The sequence below is a fragment of the Triturus cristatus genome, chromosome 3_2 (assembly GCF_964204655.1).
Source record: "Triturus cristatus chromosome 3_2, aTriCri1.1, whole genome shotgun sequence".
NCBI classification, from domain to species: domain Eukaryota; kingdom Metazoa; phylum Chordata; class Amphibia; order Caudata; family Salamandridae; genus Triturus; species Triturus cristatus.
In genome coordinates, this window is record NC_140584.1 from 321,981,039 (window position 1) to 322,006,265 (window position 25,227).

Consider the following 25,227-nt stretch of genomic DNA (forward strand, 5'->3'; position numbering starts at 1 on the left):
TTTTTTTTTTTGATAGTGATCACTCATCATATTTTCTTCATTCCTTACACTGCCTCACAAATGGGTTTTGTCTTTTCTGCTGCAACTTGAACGCGGAGGATTTAAATAACAACTTCCTCTTACCTTTTACCTCACTCCTTTTTTAACATGCTAAAAATGTTGCACTTTAATTCATTTATCACGATCGTCTCAGGCTCTCCTTCCATGTGCGCCCTGCCAGAGACCCCACAGCTCTAGTGTCACCTGGCCATACCGATGGCAGAAGTGTGCTACTGCTGTACAAAAGCATTGTAGTCATGAAACGTGACTTACCAGCACCTTTTCGCACCTTCACAGCCAAGAACTGAGGCTGGTCTGGCTCTCGCGGGATGATGGCTCCCTTGCTGCTATGTGTCTCACTCCAGGGACCCTCCACATTCGGAGCTTGTCTTGAGGCTTTTACTGGGGGCAGCGTAAGGTGTTTCCTGGCCTTCCACTCGAAGTAAATTGTAAAACAATACAATAATTAAATAGATTCTACTCATGCTTTCTTGTTGGTGCTACAATTATGTCGGTCGTGCAAACAAAATACACAGAAACATAACGTGGAGGAAAAAAACTGAAAAAACGTAGAATAGGACAGAACAAACTGGAGAATAAGCTTAAAAGTAACCCAAAAAACAACAAACATCGGAAAAGCAAATATGCCTGGCATTGGTCTCTAGCCTTTTGGCTTTGTCATTGCTTGTTTTGTTGTGCCATGGTTATTGCAGAACATTATTGTTGGGGAAGCTGAAGGACCTCATCAATGCAGGCTAATAAATAAATTGTATATATATGCTAAAAGTAAAAAAGAAATGTTTTTTCATAACAGTTTCCGGCACTTAATGAAAGTACTTTGGGGCAGATTTATGAGCCCCTTGCGCCACTTTTGCGTCACTTTTCCCATGTTAAAAGTGACGCAAAAGTGGCGCAAGAGGCTCATAAATCTGCCCCTTTGTGTGTGGACATTCGCCTCGTGAAAGAGCCGAATGTCATCATTCACGAAACACTTCGTCAATGTCTGAAGTTTTCTAATTCATTGTCCCATGATGTAGTGAGTGGAAGGAACATTTGAATGACACAATGAAAGACCAATGGATGACGAGGGCTGACTAATATCCTATATTGTACATATCATTTTAGTAAAATAAAACGCCAGACTTAAAATGAGAGTCTGGGATTCAAGAGCTAGGTCTCTCGAGCAAGCACATCTGAGGGCAGCACAACTCAAGAACTTCCCACACAACCTGCAGAGTGTGATCACGCTATTTCCATATTTGATGACAACTGCTATGCCGAAAATGGATGGGAAATTACTTCTCCGCGAACATTTTTTACACACAATGTTATAGGAGAAGAACATTAGCGATGTTTTGTGAAGTGTATCTTGTGCAGAACTGTGTTTTATTACCTTTTCCAACAGGACATATGCAGAACAAATTGTGCCAAAAGTAATAAAGCTTGGTAAGGTTTTTCATGTAATTTTTTAGATGTCTGTGAGTTAAAAAGTTCCACACCCCTTCACATCATTTGCTTTTGCATACTTTATGCAAAATGTCAGCAAATTAAACATGATTGTGTGAAATGCAAATCTGTCATTTTGCACTATTTTTTTTCCATGAAAGGCGACCTCGAATCTATTTTTGATGCAAAGGTGTGCAAAAAAAACGAAAGCACTGCAAGCAACAGCTGGTCACGTTCTGTTGTTCCTGTGCATTCATGATAATTGTTTTCCATGAATGGCACATTTTCCCGTAAATATGTTCCTCAAATGGCACCTGATTATGCAAAGTGGCATAATGGCATATTTTCGGGTATTTCACAGAACAAGCATTATGCAGAAATCCTGAAATTACTCAAACTATGCCAGCATAACACAAATATCGTCCAGGCCTACTAATGAATAGACATTGGCCCCAGTCACTGCCACCAGGAACCCCTTCAGGAAATATCATTCGTATGATTGGAAGGTTATTATTAGTATGTATAAAAAACACATACAACCTGGAAGCAGCAAATCACACTTTAAAAGCAGAGATAATCATTCATTCATTGAAAATGATGAAAACAGATCATGGCTTCTTGATCAATCCATTTCCTTCTCTGCATAGAATAAAATTTGCAGAAGTATAAAATGTGTATATTTGACTGTACAGAAGTCTCATCGCACGGGCATTTGCATAGAACTCATTTTGAACAGGAAAGCTTAAGAGCCTGTGTAAAAATCAAAAGTGTGTTAGCAGAAATCGATCGTAATCGCCAGCAATTAACAAAATATATGGTTGTATAGTTGGGGTCAACAGAGTAAGATGGTGGCTTAAACCGTTGATTTTTCCATTCCATTAGTGGTTCTGCTTTCGCCCAAGAGACACATACAACTAATTTTAAGGTCTTTCCTAGACACATTGCACATCATAAGTGTATCGTTAAAATATTCTAAATGGCCTGATTTGGATAAAAACATTTTGACATATTCTAGCCATCCTATTTATTTTACACTGTCAATCCCCAGGGCATCTTTCAATATGTGGCGATTAAGAGCAGTCTCGTCTGCGGTCCAAATTCTATGCCACAGAAGGACAGTCTGGATCTTAATCGTGTCCTCCAGGAATGGCAGTCCCAGTTCTGAGTGACAGATGTAAGTCGAAGTACTGTCCGGTACTGCCAGTAGAAACTTGAGAAACGTATTTTCAGTTATGTGTAATGGATTTACATTGGCGGATCCCCAGATTCCAGCTCCATAGGTGGCTATTCCACACATTTTGCCCTATTAATATGTAACAACACACACATTTCAGTTCTCCTCATGCCAAAATCGTATATGTTCTGTATGAAAAGTGTGCCTACGGTTTTGTCTTCCCCTGGCACTCTAACGTGCTCACTTGACTCGAGCTAGTTGCTTTTTCTAAAGGACTGTACTTTGCTAGGATTGTGTGAAATTGTGTCATTTTTCTCACAAAATTTCAGGGAGTAATGCAAAATTACAATTTTAGCACAAAATGTTGTTTGTGTGATTTTCTTCTACTCAAGGAAAAGTCGTGAAAAAAAAGTCTTGTCAGAGAGGGTAAAACTGGCTTGTGCAGAAAATCTATCTCACTTTGCCAGGCTGTCCACCAATCAGATCACGTGAGCTAAAATTAAACCAAATCATATAATGCAACATTTTGAGAAATTTGCAAATGTAATGCATCTCAAACTTCAGATGTTTCGCGGATTTCACTAGCGTGATGGCAATTTTTCCAAGGTCTTCTTTTCTTCTTTCCATTAAAAAATTCACAATAACACAGATGAAGAACAGGTGGGGATCTATGGGAAAGCTGGTTGATATATCACTTCAGAATAGCTATAGTCTATGAATAATGCAATCATAGTAGGAGAGCAGCGAATGATCTGGGCCAACATTGAGTTTGGGGTGCGTCAAAAGGCAGGGAAATTAGCAAACTGGGTGGGGGGGGGGGTCTTCTCGTCTATGGCCTTTCACTTGCATATAAAAGCTGGAAGGCACGTGAATTCAGTTGCCTGGCTTTGCATGAAAATGAGACCAACGGAAAACCCAAAAAGTACTTTATATCACCTGATCTAAAAATGCTTGATACTGGCTTATTTTTTTTAGGTGTTTCTAATGTCTCAATGTAGCGCCCCTCTAATTCTCCTCCATTGATGCTTTGTATGTATTCCTGTAAAAAAATGTACATTGTGAAGGAATAGGTGGGGGAGCATTCATCCTTGGCCGTCAAATATTTTGCTCTAGTGTAGGTTGTTGACAAGATTTCAGGCTTAGACTCTTTCACACAAGGGGTGCTATCCCTTGCCCTGCTCTCAAGCCCTATTACTGGTTTCCTCGAGATTCGAGTCCCTTTAATAGTAGGATATCCACTAATACATTGATATCCCCCTTTTCATGCCTGTGAGCCTTTTCTGCCTGCACTTCACCGTTTCACACAATGCTCCCAACATAATGACAGGTGTTACTCAGGCAAAGTTCAGTCAGCGTGACATCAGGGCCTGGCTTCGGTGAAACACCCCTACTTAGAAGTTCATAATTGCTGGGCCAGCTTGGATTGAGGTACGTAGGAGGCGGTGACATTATGTCAATGGCTTTCTGGCCAGTGATGGTGTCTCACTGAGCCACATTCCGCAGCCCTACCCTCCTTGCGAGTGGGAAGGCGCGTGTGATACCTGAGTGGGATGGCTGTTGTCCGTGAGATCTGTGTCTAGCATGCAGGGCGTCATTGCCTTTACCTCGGATCCAGAAGGATCAGCTCCGAGGCCCTCCCTTCTCCGGCCCATAAATCGTGTACTGCGTGTGTCACCAAACAATTCCGAGGCACCTTCTATCGCCTCCGAACATCCTGTGCCGTAAGACACAGAAGAGAACCCGGTCAGTAGGCACTCCCAGGCTGTGCGTCACGGCTTCCACGCACGTCCCTGACCAATCCTCCGCACTATGAAGAAATAAAAATAGCAAATGCGCATCACGCGAGAACTAACAAAGACTGAGTTTACATTTTTATTATGATTACAATTACTGTTGTTACTTCAAATTCTCAGCAGCATGCTTCTAATTCTAACTTTATAACTTGTAATAATAAGATTTTTTTTATTAGACGATGTATGATAGTATGGAAGCGGGTGGCAGCGTTACAGGCTAAATGATATTTATTTTTCTCTTATAAATCAGGACTGAGGGGCATATTATCAAGCCAGGCGATAAAATTATCGCCGCTTTAGCGGCAGAGAACTGCCTCTAAAACGGCGATAATGGGCTTGATAATAGGCTCCATGGAATTCCAATTGAAGCCCATGTTAGATGCCCTTCACATCTAACATGGGCTTTGTTGAGGCTTAAATTGGAATTCCATAGAGCATATTATCAAGCCCATTATCGTTGTTTTAGCGGCAGTTTTCTGCCGCTAAAGCGGCGATAATTTTATCGCCTGTCTTGATAATATGCCCCTTAGTTTGAGGCCTCACCTGTTCCCCAAAATGTTTACGAATATCTGTGGCTGGCGGTTTTAGAGTGCGATAGGAGGATACATCCCCAGCTCACGTCCCCCCAAACCCCTTCCCCTCCTCTCTTGCCCTGAGGTCACCGTTGGTGTGGGATCATCATACCCTTTTCTGTCACCCAGTGGCGGCTCCTCCTCTATGGCAGAGGAGCGTCGCCCCACTGCTTTTAGGCTGTGGGAAGCAGAAACCTAAAATGATAATAAGTTTGCATTATTATCATTTTAGGCTGCTTCCTGCTGCTTTGCGGGCGGGTGAGTGGATGGGGCTGCTCTGCTCTTGGAGCAGGGCAGGGGAGAAGTGGTTTGCCCACTCCTAAGTGCGCAATTACTGTTTGGTCGGCCCTCTTGGGCCGCCCAAACCAGACATGATCACTTTTCCCATTTTACATGCAGGCTGCATTACAGCCTGCATGGAAAACAAGCCCAGGCCCCCATTCCCTGGTTGAGCATCAAACCAAGACGCTTAAAACCAATCACAACATTGCATTGCAGCGATGTGATTGGTCAGAAGAGCCTGGGTGCTCACCAATAACAACTTTGCATAGCAGCGTTGTGATTGATTAGTGGTGCCTGCTTACTGTTCCTCGATGTGCTCGAGGAGAGCTGAAGCAGAGACGCGGGACCTGGCCGGCAGCAAGGTAAATTTATTTTTAATTTGTCACATAGCCTTTGTGAGAAGCTGGCCTGGTATATGATGTCCACTTATGTAATAGGGCACCCTGCACCAGTCCAGACAACCCTTATGGTGATTTAAGAGGTCTTAGACAACCTTTGAAAGCTCTCTAAGTGGTAGCTGTGGAGAGCAATCTCAGGCTTAGTCCAGAATGAGTGTAAAGAAGCTTGTTTTACCAGGATGCAATCTTTTAGTATAGATTAAGGGAAAAGCACCACACCAAGTATTTATAAAAATATGTATTTATTATATATTACTCTCTAACACATAGAAATATATCCTACCCAGAGATATGCACAATGCACACAATACTTTAGCAAAGAAACACAGCAAATAGCACGAAATACACAGTGAACCCAGGGGGGACCAAACACCATACTAAGAAAGTGGAATAAGAACCACGACTCGGGTCAAGACAATGTCGAGAGGCCGTAAAAGTGCTGGGAACCCAAGGAGCCAACCAAGGTGAGCAGATAGGGACCCCACAGAGAGTGTGTGCAGTGTGTGAACACGAACGCGTGCTCCGTACAACTCTAGGTGCAAGTCATGGTTGGATTTGTAAAGTTGAAGAACCCGTCCCAGCGGACCCTAAAGACACCCCGTGGAAGACAGAAGGTTGGAGAGCCACCCCACCTGTGGATACCCTAGTACCAACGTTACCTACACCAGGGAAGCCGGGTGCATACATGTGAAGTGGGGTCGGAAACCTCTGTCGAACCGAATGGAGGACTTCAAGAAAGTGCAGCTGCTAAAGAAGGGGAAAGTGTCAGGTGGAATCCCAAGGTGAATTCTAGATGAGAGGTACCTGCAAGCATAGGGTACAGAGTCTAAGTCATTCAGGAGTGACCAGGAGACTTGGATGACGAATGCCATCCAATATCGGGTGTTGCAGGATGGGTGACGATGACCGTGACTCTGCAGCTGTGAGTACCAGGCGATGCTGAGGTGGACCAAGAGCTGTGCATGAGCTGTCCCATGAAGGATGTCCAGTGCTGAGGGTCGGTGTCCGGTGGAAGCACCAACATTCCTTGGCAAATGCAACCAATGCAGGAAGTGAAGAAGGAGCAACTTCGGCACCAGCAAGGTCCAGGGGACTCACTGCAAGCAGGGGAGTCAGGGCAGGCTCCGAACAATCAGGGGAGACCAAAAGAAACAAGTGTGACCCTCAAGTGGACCCACAGGCCAGAGGCAGTGGAGTCGCAAGAGGACCTCAAGCAGCTCACCAAAAAGATGCAGGCTGTTACATTTGGCATGTTATTATCATAATGCTCACGCTTCGTTCTGTATTAAGTTAGCATTCATGGCGCCATTTTATTAGCCAACGACATATTGTTTTATGATCGAAACTTGCTTGTCTCAGCAGAAAATTGCCTCCTGTACCTTCAGCTTCTACTTTTCAAGGCCAAGCTCCGCTGCACTAATGAATGCACTTTCTCTTGTGGCTTACCTTCGCTGTGAGATAAACCCGTTCCCACATCATAGAATGGTAGGCACAGGCCGAACAGCCTTGGTGTCGAGATAGTATGTACCCAGCCCCCAGGACTATGGCTCATCCTTGTTTGCCACCTTTGTTTGCTGTTGCCTGGACCATAATTTTCCAGTCTGGGCGTGTTCTTGGGGAATTGGACAAGTATAAGATCTGACTTTATGTTGGCAGTTCGGGCTGGACTGTTCCCGTGAGGCACAGGGTCAGACTGATTTGCATATGGCCATGTCTGAACTGGGGTGGCAGAGTGGGCTAAAGAACGGTGGTGGATTAAACCCAGATCAGTTGACTGGGGGTGAGTGCTTGCAATGTTCAACACTCCGTCCATCATTTTCCTTTGGTTTATGCTGGGGGAAGGCAGTCCCTCGGTAGCCATCTCACGAGTCTGGTCAGACTGGGCTCCGCTGCAGCGTAATACTAATAAATAAGTTTGGTTTATATTCTCTGCTGTCTGACCGACTCTTCATTTGTTTGGCAGGCTGAGAGGTGGTCGCGAGTGACCCGGGTGGCCCTAATCGGTAAGGTAAGGTCAATTTTTTATTATGCTTGATTAATTAAAACCATTGCATACATGAATACATTTTGAATAAAATATTTCACTCAAGTTAGCCGGCAGTTTAGCTATCTTATCTCTGGATAAAAACACATCATTACCACTTGTTGGCAGGACCTAACTCCATGCTGTCTGAACGTTGGTTTTAGCAAGGTTATCCTTATATCTCTTAGGCTGTTACAGATACATATAATGTGGATAACGTCCTCGATTCCACAGCCACATACACAGCAGGGCTGGTCTCCTCTACTTTTCTCCGAAGGATGTAAGAATTGATTGAAGGGCCCAACCCCCAACCGAAGTTTTAGGAAGTTTTCCTTGGTGGCTATTTTTAATCCTGTTGTCAAGTAGGATTGGGGTTTAAGTGCTTTGTATGTGTTCAATACTACCCAGATGTGAGCTCGTTTGGTTAGTGAGTTTTTGTCCTCTATGACAGATAATGAATAATCAAGTAACCTTTGTTACAGCTTGTTTAAAAGCAAAGTGATTCGTTGAGATGTTCCACAAGTCTGTTAGGCCTAAAAGTTTGATGGATTCCTGCAGATATTCTCTTGCTGGAGATTTTTCGAGGTGAGACAGTTCATTCCAGAGTTGATTGTTCTGAGAGCCTTCTTCATCGCTGTTATTTTTATGCCAGCATTTCACATATGCTCCCCTTCTTTCCATTGACTGTTTTTGAAGCCCAAATTCCAACTGTATTTGGGCTGGGGAAACATTACTAGGAAGTTGGAAGATCACTCGGTAAGAGTTGGATATTATGTTGTCGAGAGTAGTTGCGTCTTTCCCTTTCATCGATTCACTCCCATAGGTTATTGTGGGCTGAAGCTTAGCTCGCAAGACCCTTAACAAAGGGTCAAGCGTCAGGTCCGGTAGTTACTTCTTCAGTGGTTTTAAGGCTAGGTAGGTCATTACCCCCTTTCTCCGTAAAGATTCCATTTGTGGTATGAATGAGTTGTTATGGTCTAGTGTTATCCTCAAGTATTTGTCTGGAGGACTGCAAAGGGGTGAATGAGGTGAGTGCAGATTCGGTCTGATGTGGGGAATGCAGAGAAACAGATGGTAGCTAACCAGGCGGCCCAGTGGGCCTGAAGTCCGATTTACAGTGTGGAGGATGTGTGGAGTGTGCTGAAAGAGTATGAGCCGTTTGTACAGCAGCATGCCCTCAAGCATATGTCGGCTACTTTGATTGGATTGTGGGAACAGTACTTTAATGATGTTGCGCCCCAAATTATTAATGTCATCTGGGATCGCATGTATACTACTGACATGGCCCCTAATGATGTCTTTAGTAACGTCGCAACGTTGATTGGATACTGAGGCAGGTTGCACTAGAAGAGCCCAACAACAGTGTCTCAGTTTCCAATGAGGGCAGAACATCTGAACTATCACCCTGAGATACCGGAGTTGCAAGATCAGAGGGATGCTGTTGTCAGAGAGTGAATAGAGGCTATTTTCCAAGAACAGTGGGTTTGTACTCTTTGTAAGAGGAGTGAGGTTTTTTCCCTTAAACGTCAGTTACCTGACCCTAGGAAAAATTCAATGGCATACTATAAAGAATAAACAGAGGCTGCGTCGTCAACGGTTATGACGTTGGCCGATATTGAGATTGTTTTCGGTTTATTGGTGCCAGTTAATGTCTGGTGCCAGGTGCATATGCAGGACCATGCTGTGGAGTTGGGTAGCACTTGGGATGAGATCAGGGCATGGGATAAAAAGAGAAAGCCTGGTGACAAGCCTACGGCTGAGATACTAGCTTTGCCAGGTCGAATTATTACGTACATGCACTCTCTGATTACACCTAGAAGAGTGGATTGGGATAAGTTAACTGCATGTCATCAGAATAAAGATGAAAGTGTATCAGATTTCTTTACTAGGTTTTAAGGTGTGTTTTTGGATTTCATTGGGCAGGAATTGTCTATGGAGGGAGATGTTCGACTGTTTGCTAACAGATTTGTTATGAACCTGCTTCCCGAGATCGCGACTCGGTTGCAGGCTTCGGAGAGCACATGGACTACCTCCTCCCCATCAGTGATATTAAGTATGGAACAGTATTAGGAGCATAGAGAGAATGAAGAGAAGGAGAAGGTGGAGAAGAAAAATAAGGAGTTGAAGACGAAGGTGTTGATGCAGCAGGTGTACAGACGGAATGGTAGAGAACGAGGCATTGGTCCAGCCCAACAGCTTCCCCACACTGGAAGAAATGCCGTGCCTGTGGGGACGAACCAGTATGCATATTGTAAGGATAAAGGACATTGGCGAAGTGAGTGCCTGACGTTGTCACAAAAGGTTGCGGCTCCCAGAGGGCGGGGTTCTCAGGGACGGGGTCATGGAGCAGGTGGACATGACGGAGGCCATGGAACAGACAAACAGCAAAGTCGCTCTGTTCAGAACTCTTTAATGACCCTCGACGGCGACAGTACTATCATGATGACTACGAATTGGACAAAGTGACTGGGTTAGCTCATGGCTAGGACAACCAGGGACAGGGTGAGGGATCAGTTCAGATACCTGTAGATCAGCGCGGGCCTTATGTTACTGCTGATTTGCAGGGATCAGCGAAAAAATTCCTAGTGGATACAGGCACAATGAATAGCTCTGTTTCTCGTTTACTGGTCCCCGGGACAGCCCTGTCTGGCCAAAGTAATGTTTCGGTATGCTTTTCAGGTACACCATTTAGCAGCCACATTTCCGAGCCACTTGCCCTGACTATTCGTCCTTTTACCATAGCTTTGCCTTTTCTGCTGACATTTAATTGTGGAGAACATTTTATAGGTTTGAATTTTTTTAAGAAGTTGCACGTGACTATTTCTTGCTCCCCGGATGGTGTTTATATGACAATGGGATCCAAATGTAGTGAATTCCAAGCAATGTTTGTCAAATGATGAGCCCCTTCCCGCTGAGTTCAAGTATGTGCCATTGACGTTATGGGCTACAGGTGATACGGACGTGGGGCTCTGGCAGATAACCCAGGTCTTTATTGGAGTCAAGCACAACACTGCTCTTCCCTGTATCCCTCAGTACAAAATACCGCAAGCAGGGGAGTGAGTGTTGTTGCAGATTATACAAGATTTCATTAAGTCAGGGGTTGTTGAAGAGACGTCTGCGAATGTGTGTAATAACCCTATTCTTCCCATCCTAAAGAGGGCACCATCGGGTTCCTCTGATGAACATCCTGATGTCCACAGGTTTGTGATTGATTTGCGTGAGGTTTATAAGATTGTGGTCCCTCATTTCCCAGTTGTCCCTGACATCACTGCCCTTCTGACTATGATTCCTTCCTCTGCCAAATACTTTTCTATCATTGGTTTGAAAAATGCATTTTTTAGCATTATAATCCATCCAGACAGTAGGTACCTGTTTGGATTCACCCTCGCATGCAAAAGTTTCAGATTCTGTCGGGCTCCTCAGGGGTATACTGAAAGGCACAGTATCCATAGTCAAGCTTTAAGAAAGTCAATTTGACTCCCTCATACTTCCTACAGTTAATGTATTATTGCAGTATGTGGACGATCTCTTGATCACTTCTGACACTGAAGACGGTTGCAAGGATGCGACGGTTACACTGTTGCTATACTTGGCTCGCCACGGACATAGTGTCCCATTCCAAACTTCAATATTGTTGACAGGAGGTCACCTACTTAGGTCACCTTCTGTCGAAGGAGGGTAGGAGACTAACACCTGAACGCATTAGTGCTATTGTCAAAATGCCCATCCCTAAGACCCAGTGGGATGTGCAAGTTTTCATAGGCATTACTTCGTATTGTCGCCACTGGATACCTAACTTTTCCCTACTAAAAAAGCCGCTGTTGCAACTAGCCACTAAAGATGTTCATAAACCCTTGCCTTGGACGCATGAATGTCAATAAGCTTTTGAGCAACTAAAAGTCGATATTTGCTCTGCTCCTGTGCTTGGCATGCCTGATTACCAGAAGCTGTTTGTGTTGTACGTACACGAGACGGCTGGCTGCGCGCTCTCTGTTTTAACACAGGCCTTTGGAGGTAAGCAGAGGCTGTGTGCTTATTTCTTTGTGCTTCTTGATAATGTCGCAAGAGCCCTCCCAAGCTGTCTAAGAGAAGTTGCGGCCATGGCTGTCTCTATCCAACAATCGGCAGGGCTCGTCCTTGATAATGATCTCACAGTCATAGTACCGCATGCTGTGGACACACTTTTGAACAAAACGAAGATGCAGCACCTTACCAGTGCACGTCTGACTGGCTATGAGCTGACCCTCTTTGTACCACACATCACCATCAAAAGATGTGCCACTCTGAACCTAGCCACGTTACTACTCCTCCCTTCTGAGAGTGAGGAAACGGACGTGCACAATTGCATTTTCTGTACAGAGGAGGAGACGAACGGACAGATAGCCCTGATTGATGTTCTCCTATCTGAGCCCCAGGGGGAGGTAGATGTCGATGGCTTTTGTTTCAAATTACCAGATGGCACAACAACAGCGGTGTATGCCGTAACTACCATACGCACTGTAGTAGAGACATCACAGGTTCCCTACCAATAGGCCCAAACTGCAGAGTTAGTTGCCCTTCTTCGAGCTTGCGATTTGAGTGAGAGACTGACTGTCAATATTTATACTGACAGTCAGTAAGCGTTTGGTGTCGCTCTAAATTTTGGGCAGCTCTGGGCAGAGAGAGGCTTTTTGACTTCACATGGGTTAAAGATTCAGAATGGCCCATTGATACATAGGCCTTTGTCAGCCCTGACGCTTCCCAAGAAGTTGGCAATAGTGAAGTGTAGTGCCCACAAGGCAATTACTGATGATGTGGGAAATGGGAAATGTATTTGCAGACCTAACAGCTAAGGAGATAGCCCAAATGAAGATGAAAAGAATGTTCGTGGCAGGCCCAGCTAGATGGATACCTGACGTTACCATGTTTGAGGACACTTTAGACAATGTTAAGGCGATACAGAGCGAGGCAACGATTGAGGAGATAGCAGTATGGCAGGAAAGTACGGCCTGTTTAGATGAGGATGGGTGTTGGACCTACAAGTCAGGGAAGCAGAGATAGATGCTGCAAGATGCATATGTCCTCCCTGTGGTTACTGTGGGGCATGGGCCATTCCACATTAGCGTGAAAGGGATATGTAAATTGTTAGACTTCGTGTGGCAGAACAACAGCATCCCTAAAACTGCTGCCCACTTAGTGAAGTACTGTATGGTATGCATGATGTACAATCCTGGAAAAGGTACCCCTACACCTTCTGGCAGTTTCACACCGCCTTCCTTCCCTTTCGAGGTTATTCAGCTGGATTTCATCAAAACGGAACAAGTCAACAATCTGAAATATGTGTTAGTGGTTGTCTGTGAGTTCAGTTAATGGATTGAGGCTTACCCCTCTAAAGAGAATACAGCTATGGTGATGGCGAAGGCCCTCTTGAAAGAGATCTTCCCGTGCTTCAGTTTGCCCCGTTTGATTTTGAGTGATAATGGAAGTCACTTTAACTCGAAGGTGATCCAGTTGGTGTGCGATGAACCCATTGCACATCAAGCAAAAGTTTCATGCAGCAAACCACCCTTAGTCGGCAGGTTTAGTTGAGAAGTACAATGGTACTTTAAAACTGAAAATGGCAAAGATCAAAGAGAGCACAGGATTGCAGTGGCCAGGTGCTTTACCTCTAACGCTGTTGTCCACAAGAGCCACAGCCCACTCTAGAACAGGACTGTCGCCATACGAGGTCGTGTTTGGGCACCCGGCAAATGTATGGGGCGTCCCACGACCTTGTCGGTTCTCTGACATAGAATACCTTCTTCTTGTGGACTACCTCTATGATTTGACTAAAAATTCGCATTCCATTCCCCAACAGGTCTCAGAAGCCTTACCGCAAACTCCGGAGAGGCCAGGCTACAAGATACAACCCGGAGACTGGGTCTTGGTGCAAATCTTCCAGAGGAAAAGCAGCTTGGAGCCATGCTGGAGGGGACGACTACAGGTCCTCCTCGCCAACAGAACAGTGGTGAAGGTCGATGGCCGGAAGAACTGGATACACAGTACCCACTGTTAGAGTGTACCCCTGCCATTGCCTTACGACCAGTGGGTGCTCGATGGGCTTGGCGACCATGAGACGGAGCAGGTACGGCGCTTCATTCCCTTTTCGGATGCACACCTGACGTGGGCACCAACTGAGGAAGAAAGTCACATCGTGCTGAATGAGGCGGTGCCACCTGAGATAAAGGCCATCCAGGAGCCCCAGCCTGCTGGTCCGTCTGTGCTTGAGTCTTGGCCGTTGAACACAGGCCTGTTGGCTTGTATGTTTTTGAGCCTCTGCCCCTTGGTTTCTTTGGGCCTGACCCCCTTTTTCCTGACCCCTCTGTGCCTGGAGCAATAAGGTACAATTTGCACACCCTCCCCCAGGCGAACAGTGCACCAAAAGAAAAATCTGATTAGTAGGGATGGACTGCATTGCTGAAGAATAGGGCGAACATACCCTTCCTACGGTACCAATGATAGCTTAGGGACAGGGAGATTGGTGCATTGTTTGGACAGTGAATGATCAGGTCAAAAGGACTGTGATTCTCAAGAAGGAGATACCTTGCTCTGCAAAGTGGGATTTGGATTTGAGCTAGATGAACAGCTCCACCACCAGTGCTCAACAGCGCCTACGCCTTATGAACAATAGGATTCCACCAGCGGGACTCAAATGGACACTGGGAACACTGTCCCATTTCCTTGTATCATCCTCATTTGGCTCCAATTATAAGTCTTTTCCTCTTGTTTAAGAAAAATTTACCCCTTTGGTTGGCCAATTCGGGAGGAAGAACAGCCCTTTGCAGTTCCGCGTTCTGAACGGAACAGGCCTGTTTGGCCCACTTGGTCTGTGAAAAGCAAAATAGTTTTTGTGACCATTATTCTGATCTCTCTAATAATAATTCTTGGAATAGCATATTTTCTTGAGGAGAGATATCCTGTGCATACTTTGATTGGTATGATGCCTGTTCCCCCTGAACATATATTTGTTACTTTGACACCTCACAAAGAGGAGCACCGGAAGTCCTATTATGATAATGTGTTCATTCAAACTCTACACCAAACACACAATGCCTATAACTCAACAAAATGCTTGGCATGTGGGTTGCTGCCCTCAGTGACACGTAGAAGTGAGAATTTGTTGTCAATGCCATTGTCATATGTCAATAGCTGTGAGGGATGCTTTGCATTGCATAGTATGGTAAGTTCATGTCTCCAGGCTGATACATTAGAATGAAAGAGTACTGGCTGCACCACCGTAACACACAATGTACGTTTCCAGCATAGAGCGCTTCCCGGTGCCCCTACTGGCCGAGAGCCGTTTGGCAGATTGTTTCTAAGCTCTCGTATGTACGCATACAAAGGGGTGAGGAATGGAACATGGTCCCAGGCGGAAAGGGATAATTTCCTGCAGTTCAACACATCAGAATACTTCCATTCCTTTCAGGTCCGTAATGTTACTGAAGGTAAGCTGATACCAATGTCAGTGGTTCATGTTACAGCTGCTTTCTGTGTCCAGGGGGCTGGGAAGATAGAGATAGGGGAGAGCAGATGCAATGCCTCTTATGAAATGAGAGCAGCAGCTAGTCCGCTCCTGATATTGCCTCCTAATGTCTATTTTGTCTGTGGATCTCACGGTTATGTTTTGCTTCCAGAGGGATGGTCGGGAAGGTGTTATCTTTCCTATCTCTTACGCCCAGTATATTAGCCGCTCCCAATTACTATAAAGACCATAGATTACAGAGTAGAAATGCCCATGTGCTCAGGTTTAGAAGAATGATTAGTACAGACGACATAGATCAGACGGTCAATACTCCGCAGCAGTTTATGGATGCTATGAAAGTTATCATACCTTTCTGGGGCCCTATGGCCAATAACCTTAACATGCGACCGCTCACGAGGGTTGTGGAAGGGGTCATTAACACCACTGCAGGGATTCTGACCAATATCACAGTAGAGGCCCAGGTTACAAGACTTGTTGCCATTCAGAACAGGATGGTGTTAGACGTCATCCTTGCAGACAGGGCCTGCCATGTCATCGGCAGTAGCTGCTGTGTATGCATACCAGTCCACGCTCCGACTCTGTACACTGCTATACAGAAGCTTCAGAGGCTTGTCTCTATTATACACTAGGAGAATGGTATGTGGTCCTTCACGGGATGGCTTTGGGGCCAATTTGCCACCAGGAGTTGGAAGATTAATACTTTCCTGGTCGCAATAGCTGGTATTGTTTTAGCATGTTGTGTGTGCATACACTGCCTCCCTGCCTGTTTTGCCTGCTGTGTATCGATGTTGACCCCTCGTCCAAAGCCCCCAGAACGTGATTAACAGAGCAGAGCCATGGTGATGCAGGACATCCAAGATTTGATGGGTATTGATGAAGGCATATTTGAATATTGATAATGCATGTCTAGTTTTATAGAGTATTTAGTTCTGTAGCTTGTAAGATAGCAACAGTTGCCTGCAATTGAATGCTCTTCCTGTCTAGAATTGTAAAGACCCTTACCCGATGGCATTAATAAAATTTAGCATGAATGCTCAAAGGAGGGCCTGTTAGATTTGGAATGTTATTATCGAAATGCCAACGCTTCGTTCTGTATCAAGTTAGCATTAATGGCGCCATTTTATTAGCCACCGACATATTGTTTTATGATTGAAACTAAGCCTCTGTCTCATATTGCTTGTCTCAGCAGAAAACTGCCTCCTATACCTTCAGCTTGTACTTCTCAAGGCCGAGCTTTGCTGTACTAATGAATGCATATTCTCTTGTGGCATACCTTCGCTGTTAGATAAACCCGTTCCCACATCATAGAATGGTAGGCAAAGGCTAAAAGGCCTTGGAGCCAAGATAGTATGTACCCAGCCCCAGGACTATGGCTCATCCTTGTTTGCTACCTTTGATCGCTGTTGCCTGGACCAGAAATTTCAAGTCTGGGTGTGTTCTTGGAGAATTGGACATGTATAATATCTGACTTTATGTTGGGGGAAGGCAATCCCTCAGCAGCCATCTCATGAGGCTGGTCAGACTGGGCTCTGCTGCTGCGTAAACCTAATAAATACTTTTGGTTTATGTTCTCTACTGTCTGACCGACTCTTCATTTGTTTGGAAGGCTGAGAGGTGGTTGTGAGTGACCCGGTTGGCCCTAATCGGGTCACTTCCTTCAAAGCCACGATGCACATAATGCGTTGTGGCTAAAGATTGTGGTCACTGGAGGTGCTCCAGGTTGAGGCTACTTGGAGCCCGAACATCTTCCTGGAAGGAATCCAACAAGCCTTTGCAACTGCAAGTTGACGCAGTGCCCAGGGGTTCGGTTATTGCAACCCCCACGAGGGATACTGGCCTTAAACCTAGTGAGAGGGCAGAGCAGGCCTCGGGAGCTGTGGAAAACCACCACCTGTGTTGCAGAACTTACGGAGTCCAGTGGAGCTTAGGATCAGCAGACTGGCCGACTTAGTTGCATTGCCTGCAAATGCAGGGGAGTGACTCCTTCACTCCATGGGGATGATTCCTTCAAGTGTCTTTGATGCTTCACAGGCCTTGGAAGGTTACTGTATGATGCAGAGGCACAGACGATGCAGCAGACTGGAAGGGAGATGAAGTCAGGCCCAAACGAAGCCCAGCGAAGTCCAAAGTGCCCAGACAGTAGAAGAAGAAGTGGTGTCTGATCTGAATCTTATTCCACGATGAATCTAGGGACCTAAACCCAGGTAAGCCCTTATATACCCTAGGGAAAGGGCTTGGGATATTCAGGGGACCCTCCCAGGGGAGGGTCTGGACAGAGGGGAGGTTACTCCCATATCCTTTGTCCAGTTTGGCACCAGAGCAGAAGCCCACGGCTCCCAGGACTGGTTTGAACTGGACTGGGCACAGGGACACCAAATATGCCCCTCATGCAGACTGAGTGGCTTTGGCAAGTGCACTCACCCCATCCCAATACACCAAATCCTGTCTCAGAGGTGGTCACACCTCCCTGTGACAGGATGCCTATTGTTCTGCCTTCCCCTGCTCGAACTTGGCTCAGCAGTAGGAGGGCAGAAATGTGTCTCTGGTCAGCAGCAAACATTTTGTGCTGTCGGGGTCTAGAAGGTTAGTACCGGGAACCAGTGCTTGGAATCATACCTCCCACACCGTTTACAGTGTGGGGGTATGATTTCAACATGTTTAATACCAAACATGATAGGAGTAATTGCAACCGTTTTCAAGATGGTCATCGTGTGATGACGCAGTGCCCCTTTATATAGTATATGACTGCTTCACTGACAACCCGGGAGGATGGACTCTGTAGACTGCAGAGGTGTCCTGCTCTCGTAGGGGCACCCTCTCACTTTGAACCAAGCACTCTGCCTTCAGGATTCCAAAGGCCTGCTATAGGGGTGACTTATAGGTTTTAAGTACAGTGACCATAGGTATAGGAACCTATATCTTTATATCTTTAGGAAGTGGTACTAGCACCAGCGTACACAGGCTGCAATGGCAGGCCTGTAGTTCCATTTTGAATGGTCTCTCATGGGTAGCATAATATAAGCTCCAGCCCATGGGTGACCTCTGGGGTACCTCAGTATCCAATCTGGGGTGTGGCTAAGTACTGAACACAACAGTTTAGGGAGAAAGCAGATAGACTCGGGTCCTGATTAGCAGGATCCCAGTCAAACTTGTCAAATACAGCTTAGTACCAGGCAAAAAGTAGGGGTAACCATAGAAGCAGATAGTACTTTGCTATAGCCTTCATCGCAGCCTCATCCCTGAGATGCCGTAGACCATACGATCACATGGGTCCACATTTAATGATATAGAAATACAACTTGGAATGTGTAGGCTTGCCACATCCTGCATATATAATATTCAAATTAGGTAACATGCTTAATTAACAATGCAGAAAACATGGCAAAACTCTAGACATGTCGAAAACACGCTTCCACAAAGCCAACAACACAGAAAGAAAATCAAGTGTTAAGTGGTCACCTTGGAGAACACCAAACACCACTACCTAACTAGCCAGCACAACACATTAAAGCTTCTAAAACATGCGGTACATTTAAACACATGTAACACACCTAAAGTTCAAGATCAAAGACCACCAGCACCAGAGAACGTAGTAGAAGCAGGGCTGGCCACAGAGCTCTATCAAAAAAATACGCTATTTATCATGCATGTTGCTCCCTGGGAGCATGAGCACCAATACATCTGAAAATGCACATGTAAACATCATGATTCTATTCATGTGTGTACGGGAGCTGAACCCTAAAATACTAATGCACCCCAATATTTAGGATCACCCCAAGAGTTACCTCAGAGGTTCTGCTCCAGGACCATTGGTCTTGTGATAAGAGTCACCACCCTCCACAACATCAGGCCAACAAAACTAAGAAGAGTAATAAGTAACGTGGACCAGTAAATAACTGAGTTCTAGGTCAAGGAAAATGTAAAGGGTTTTATTACAAAGATCGCAAATTAATTATTACAGAGAGATGCAAAATAATGCCATGAAGGCTCTGATACAGAGTACACAGCCAGAAATCTGAATTATTTTAAGGTCCAGTAAGCAGGAAAAATCATGAGGGGAATGGATAGAGTACCAGGAGGAATAAGAAAATCATCAATATAATCTGACAGAGTCCTGTGAGTAAACAATAATGTATCTGTCTCACCCCCCAAACCAAGGGTTTTTATACACATTTTATGAAAAGGTCATAAGCAAAAACTTCTTATACAATATAACATGACTAGTGATAACTCATATTGAGAAAATCAGAATTTAGACCTTCACACATATTCACACTAATCCATTTGCAAGGAAAGGAAAATTCCAGCTTTTTCTACAGCGGCATATTCAGGAGATGCACAACACAATATGAAACAGTTTCAAACAAAGACCCATGCACTAGTGTAAGCTAGCAAGTTCCTATCAGAACATCCAGCTAAAGGACCTTGTAAAGATGATACTTTCTGTATACGAGAAAAAGTCTATAAACATTACATGCACTATAAGGAAATTAACCAGTTACATCACACTGCTCTGTGCTGTGCGATGGATGTGGGAGGAGAAGAAACACAGGGTGACATTAATTGAGAGGGGTAATGAGCAGGATGAACAGCACACCAAAACAGCATCCAACTTAATTATAACCCTATAACCCTGGGCAGAGAACTCATCTCCGCCCGCGGAGTGTGCAGAGATCTGCCTCCTCGGCGTTCCGCAGAGAATGCAGAGAAGACAAATCTCCGCACACTTCACACAGAGCGGACTTGGCCAGCCCCGCCTATCTATATTATCAAGTAATATGGGGGGGTTGTAGGAGAGTAGGATCTGCTTCTCACGGTTACCCCCACCTTTTGCTGATGTAACACTGTTTTTCGACTTTAGTCTGGCTGGGGCCCTGCTTTTCAGGACCCCAGCCTAGCTGCTTCCTCTCTAAATGGATTCCTAGTACCTTAGGTACACCACAGATTGGATGCTGGAGTGCCCTTATAAGTTCCTAGTATATGGTATACTATGTACCCAGGGCATATGTACCCCAGAGGCCTACCTGGGCCTGCAGCATGTATTATGCCACCCCTGGGAAGCCCTCCAAAATGACACCACAGGCCTGCTACTGCAGCCTGGGTAAGGTGGTGCATGCACCCCTTACTGAGATATACGTTCACTATATCTCACCCCATCACTGCACATATATACCTTTCAGTCACCCCTAAGGCAGGCCTTATCAATCCTGAAGGCAGGGTGCTTGGTTTTGTGTGAAAGGGTGCCCATGCATGAGCAGAGCCCCTCTTTAGCCTTCAGAATCTCTTCTCCGGAGTTGTCTGTGATGCAGCCTGCCCATATACTCCTAAGTGCATTATAATCAAATGGTAAATGCTAACTTTGGACTGGCTGCAAGGAAACATGTTGTGTTTGGTGTCAAACACCTTAGAATCATACCCCCACACCAGTTACTGGTGTGGGGGTATGATCCCACCATTCTAGAGGGAGAGACATGACAGCACCGGTATACCCGGTACCAGCTAACAGAGCCCTGGCATCACAAAATGAATGTTGCCAGTCACAGAAACGAATCTGGCCTCCTGCTGCTGACTGAAACTCCGGAAGGGGAGGCCTGGACAGTAGGTTTCCTGTCACAGGGAGGTGTTACCGCCTCCCAGACAGGCCTTATTGGATTGGGGCTGGGTGGGTGCCCTCAAAGAGTGCTTTGAAGTCCTGCACTGGGGGTACATTTGGTGTCCCTGTGCATAGTCCAGTTCAAACTGGTTGCAGGGGCTACCAGCCCCTGCTCTGGCGTGAAACTGGACAAAGGAACTGGGTGTAGCCACCCCTCTTTCCAATCCCTCCAATAGGTGGGTCCCCAGAGTATGTCCAACCCCTTCCTTGGGTATAAGAAAGGAACCCCTGGCTACAGGACTTTAGATTATACCTGGACGAAACTCTGCTACAGAAATCCTGGAACTTCGACGATCTACACAACTAGATGACTGAAGAATCTCCCTTGGAGTAAAGGAGTTACTCCCTTGCACCAAAGACACATCTGTCCGGTCTGCATCTCCGAAGCTCCTGCCAGACGCTGAAGACTTTGCAACACAGGAGGTGGGTCTCCAGACTTCCCAGAGGCTGACCCGAGTCCCCAGCAAAGCTGAGACTCGTATCCCTCGTGGGTACCGTGGAACCGGAACCCCTAGAAGCCATGCACATTTGTAAGTGCATCAGCCTCTCGACGTCCTTTGAGGCTGTGCATTGGGTTACTTGTAGCTCAGACCCCGAGCACCTTTTACACCGAAGATTGCTGGCCTACACTCCATGAGTCATGAGCCTGCTCTTTGTGTTTTTGGTCGAGGCTCCTTCGCGATCCTTGGTCCGTTGACTGGTGGGTCCCTGTGAAGTCAACTCTTACTTTAATTGGGCTTCCCTGGTTGCTTCAGACGTGCCCTGACTCTCCATCGCTTGGGGAGTCCCCAGGACCTTGCTGGTCCGCACAGAAGCATCTTTCCTCTTCCTGCATGGGTTGCTGTTGCCAAGGCTTGTTGTGTCCAATCCGGGCACTGATGCAGCAGCACTCAACATCCTTTGTGGGACAGCTTGAATCCAGCTCCTGGTTGTCCTTGACACCTCCTGGTCCTCGTGGCTGAAAAGTCAAGTCTCCCCTCTACTCACCTGAAGCACCCGACATCGGTGGGAATTCATCTATCGTGCCCCTGGTCACTGGCAAGTGACCCAGACTCTGTCCCCTCTGCTTTCAGGTTCTTCACATCTTTGATCCAGGCTTGGATCTCTTCGGACACTTCTCATCTTCCCGGCAGCAGCACTTATCAGCAAGCTGCCATTGAAAACGACGACGCGATCCGACCAGACACCATTTGACACCTGTGCACCCGGCTTCCCCGGGTGAGGTAACACGAGTACTCGGGTGTTCCCATGGGTGTTGGCCCTAGAACCATCTAAGTCCAAAAGGGTTTGTTCCTAGTCCACTTCTAAGTGTCCTTAAACCTTAAAATTCTAACCGCGACTTTCCCCATAGAAACTAACGGGAGCTCGCAGCTGTGTTCTCACACTGCACATGTCCCCAGTGGGTCCCCTGTGTCACTACATTGGGTGGTTCCTTGGGGTCCCACCGATTCTACAGGCTCTAGGCCTTGTGTCTAGTCAAGTTGTGGTTCTTATACCACTTTCTTAATATATGATTTGGTTCCCCCCCTAGGGCCTATTGTATATTGTGCTAATTTACTGTGATATTTGAAGTGTAACATATGTGCTTTTACCTCTAGCCTCATAAAGAGACTATTAGGGTGTGTTTAGGAATAAATACATATATTTTATATATATACCTGATGTGGTCTCCTTTCAGTTAGCCACTCAAGAGATTATAGACTGGTAAAACAAGCTGCTTTACATTCCTTCAAGACTTAGCCCGAAGGCTGCTCTCCATAGCTACCTCTAGGACAGCTTTCAATAAAGGTTGTCTTTAAAGTTCAGAGGGTCCCCCAGGAGCAGTGGGCAGCAATCTTGTGGCTCTCCTTTGCAGACAAAGGTAGAGATAAGCTCCTCACTGTAAGAGAAGAGGATGCTGATGATTACCAAAGCTTGAAGAGTGCACTGATTGAACGATTTGACCTGGCCACTGAACAATATAGGTTAAAGTTCAGAGATACCCAAAACGCACAGAATCAAGACTGGGTTGACTTTGTGGATTGTGCTACTAAGGCTCTGGAGGGCTGGTTACTTGGCAGCAAGGTGTGTGATTTCAAAGGATTGTACAACTTAATTATGAGGGAGCAGATCCTTAATAATTGTCAAAATCAACTGTTGCATCAGTACCTGGTGGACAGTGATCTGAACTCTCCCCAAGAATTGGGAAAGAAGGTAGACAAATGGGTCAGAACCAGGTTGAGGCAGAAGGTTCAGAACCAAGGTGGTGACCCAAAGAAGCAAGATTCTAAGAACTCTGACAAGGGTGGGGAAAAGGGTAAAGACCAGAAGTCTTCTCAAGGTCCCCAAAGATCTTTATCTGGGGGGCAGTCCCAATCTAACAAAGGTAAAGGCCAAAAGAAATTATGGTGTAAAATCTGTAAACAGAAAATCCATTGGACTAGTGGCTGTACAAAGTCCAAAGACTCAACTTCAGCCACCATTGCCCCTAAGGCAACTGTTTCCCCTAGTGCAGCTACAATTGGTGCTACTCAGAATAAGGGTGTAGTAGGGTTAACCCTGGGTTCTGAGATGGACTCTGGCCTAGTCAGAGTTCCAACTTAGGCTGTCCTGCTCTGTGATGGAGGCAGAGATATGTCCTCCTTTGTGAGTCCCAGTAACTTGGGAAAATACAGACTGCAGCCTTTGATTAATGGAAAAGAGGCTTTGGCATTCAGGAACAAAGGAGCAGGTGTCACAATGGTGACAAAAAATCTTGTGGAGCCTGGGCAGATTATACTTGGTGAAATGTACCCAGTGACCAATGCTAGCAATGTCAGGACATACCATTCATTGGCAGTTGTTAATTTCTCCTGGGGAGGGGTAACTGGCCTCAAGAAAGTTGTGGTAAGTGAAGACCTCCCTGTTGAATGCTTGCTTGGCAATGATCTAGAAACTTCAGCGTGGGCTGAAGTGGAGCTCAGGGCACATGCAGAAATGCTAGGGATCCCTGTACATATATTTGCTGTGACCAGGTCACAGTTCAAAATGTCAAACACTGAACAGGCCCTGGATCCTTGAAGAATGGACCAGGTGCCTCCCAAGAGGTGGAGCAGTAGGGTTAAGGCAGTGCCATCCCCCCTGACTCAGAATGCAGATCAGCCTCCTGAGGGAGATGATCTTAGTCCTGAAGAAGGAACTGTCCCAGAGGAGCTTGAGCCTGATCAGGTTGAGTTCTTGGGGACAGGGGGCTCTTCCAGGGCAGATCTGAGCCAGGAGCAGCAAAATGGCCCCTCTCTTGAAACCCTCAGAAAGCAAGCTGCCGATGAGGCTGCTGTGAATGCTAGTGGCACCCATAACATGTATTGGGATGATGGACTCCTATATTCAGGGAGTAGAGAACCCAAGCCTGGTGCTTCCAGGAGGTTGGTAATACCTCTGAAGTTTAGGGGCTTTCTATTGACACTAGCCCATGATATTCCCCTAGCAGGACACCTGGGCCAAAACAAGTCTTTGGGACAGAATTGTTCCTCACTTTCATTGGCCCCACATGTCTGAAGACACCAAGGAGTTTTGTCGCTCCTGTGTAACCTGTCAAGCTAGTGGGAAGGCAGGTGGAACCACAAAGGCCCCCCTGATACCACTACCTGTGGTGTGGGTTCCCTTTCAGGGAATAGTTGGTCCCATGGATCCTCAGACAGTGTCTGGGCACAGAATTATCCTGGTGGCGGTGGACCATGCCACTAGGTATCCAGAAGCAATTCTACTTAGGACCACCACAGCACCTGTGGTGGCAAAAGCCCTCTTTGGTGTGTTCTCGAGAGGGGGTTTCCTAAGGAGGTAGCATCAGACAGGGATGCAAACTTCATGTCTAGTCACTTGACTGCAATGTGGAAGGAGTGTGGAGTGAATTACAAATTTACCACACCCTATCACCCACAATGCAATGGTTTAGCTGAAAGGTTCAACAAAACCTTAAAGGGCATGATCAAAGGTCTCCCAGAAAAGCTTAGGCGCAGATGGAACATCCTTTTGCCCTGCCTTTTATTTGCCTACAGGGAGGTGCCTCAAAAGGGGGTTGGTTACAGCCCTTTTGAACTTATGTTTGGCCATCCTGTTAGGGGTCCTTTGTGTCTGGTGAAGGAGGGATGGGAGTTACCTCTCAATCCCCCTTAACTGGACATAGTGGACTATGTACTTGTTCTCCGCTCCAGGATGGCAGAGTATATGAAAAAGGTAACTAAAAACCTTGAGGCCAGCCAGGAATTACAAAAGGCCTGGCATGACTAAAAGGGTGTGCTGACTGTTTACCAGCCAGGGCAGAAAGTGTGGGTGTTGGAGCCTGTGGCCCCAGCAGCCCTCCAAGATAAGTGGAGTGGTCCCCATAC

General features: G+C 46.0%; 1 long non-coding RNA gene across 1 annotated transcript in view; it reads left to right on the forward strand.

The window, feature by feature from the left end:
• LOC146857280 (uncharacterized) overlaps nt 1-25,227 on the forward strand; it is a 233,462-nt gene that overhangs the window by 57,321 nt on the left and 150,914 nt on the right. Inside the window, exon 2 of the long non-coding RNA XR_014979562.1 lies at nt 7,668-7,707. This is a non-coding gene — a long non-coding RNA (uncharacterized LOC146857280). The remainder of the gene's footprint in view (nt 1-7,667; nt 7,708-25,227) is intronic.